Source organism: Momordica charantia, assembly GCF_013281855.1.
Source record: "Momordica charantia cultivar OHB3-1 chromosome 6 unlocalized genomic scaffold, Mcharantia_2.0 BLBB01000006.1, whole genome shotgun sequence".
NCBI classification, from domain to species: domain Eukaryota; kingdom Viridiplantae; phylum Streptophyta; class Magnoliopsida; order Cucurbitales; family Cucurbitaceae; genus Momordica; species Momordica charantia.
Genome location: NW_028275164.1, coordinates 23,593,656 through 23,595,097, shown reverse-complemented (window position 1 = coordinate 23,595,097; position 1,442 = coordinate 23,593,656). Strand labels below are relative to the sequence as shown.

The 1,442-nt window shown below is 44.3% G+C and overlaps 1 non-coding gene across 1 annotated transcript; it reads right to left on the bottom strand.

The window, feature by feature from the left end:
* Positions 1-379: 379 nt before the first annotated feature.
* LOC148210986 (small nucleolar RNA R71) lies at positions 380-486 on the bottom strand. The gene has a single exon (XR_015792098.1). It is a non-coding gene; the product is annotated as a small nucleolar RNA R71 (small nucleolar RNA).
* Positions 487-1,442: the final 956 nt, after the last annotated feature.

Sequence of the window (1,442 nt, the reverse complement as noted above, 5' to 3'; positions counted from 1 at the left end):
GGACAACAGAGACGTGGCAATGCGAGAATATGCCGCCACGGCTTTTCAGAACTATGATTCAGGGATAGTCAACCCTATTCCAGCCCACGCAAACTTTGAGCTTAAACCAATGATGTTTCAAATGTTGCAGACAATTGGACATTTTGGAGGGCAGGAACATGAGGATCCACATGATCATCTGAAATCATTCATTCAAATTGCAAATGCATTTCGATTACCTGGTATAACAGACGATGCTCTGAGACTAACACTTTTTCCATTTTCTTTGAAGGACCAAGCTAGAGCATGGCTCAATGCATTTCCACCGGGATCCATCACCACATGGGGGTCGTTAGTGGAGAAGTTCTTAACAAAATTCTTCCCACCTACTCGCCACGCTGATATCAGAGAGGAGATCATCTCTTTTAGACAGTATAATCGTGAACCTGTTCACGAGGCGTGGGAGAGATTTAAAGAACTAATCAGGAAATGTCCGAACCATGGCTTGCCGGCATGCATCAAGATAGAACATTTCTTTAGAGGCTTAGATCATCCTACTAAGATGATGCTAAACAATGCTGCCAACGGAGCCTTTACAAAGAAGACATTCAACGAGATAGTTGACATCCTAAATGACTTAGCTTCACACAACGAACTATGGTGTTCGCAAAGATCTAGGGCAGCACCAAAGAAGCAAGATCCAGCTGGAGTTTTGGCTCTGGACATTGCGACCTCGATGCAAAAAGAGATGGTTACAATGAACCAAAGGCTGAAAGAGATGGCATTGGGAATAAAAAATCCATTAGCCACGCCGATACAACCTGTGCAGTCGGATTATTGCACTCCTGCCCCTGTTTGCCAAGTCAACGATCTCATTTGTTCATTTTGCAGTGAAAACCATATCTATGATAATTGTCCACATAACCCTGCTTCTGTTTTTTATGTAGGACATGGGAACAATAGGAACTTTAACCCATATTCGAACACCTACAACCCAGGTTGGAGGCACCACCCTAATTTCTCATGGGGAGGTCAAGGAGGTTCGAGCGGTTTTAATCAAGGGCAGAGCCAACAGAACAAGCAGCTCTATGTTCCACCTACACAACAATACATCCCACCACCGCAACGGCAGTACAATCAGAGAACACAGACTCCACCAGTTCAAAATAACAACTCAAATCTTGAGAATATGATGAAGGAGTACATGGCCCGAACCGACGCAGTGATACAATCCCAAGCGGCATCAATGAGGAATTTCGAGACCCAATTGGGACAGCTCGCCAATGAATTGAAGAATAGACCACAAGGTTCTTTTCCAGGCCATACTGAATTACCAAAACGAGAAGGGAAAGAACAGTGCAAAGCTGTCACCCTCAGGAGTGGACTGGCATATGATGGACCAACAATGCCAACAACAGATGTACAGATTCCGTCCACTGAACCAATTGTGAAGATACCAGAAA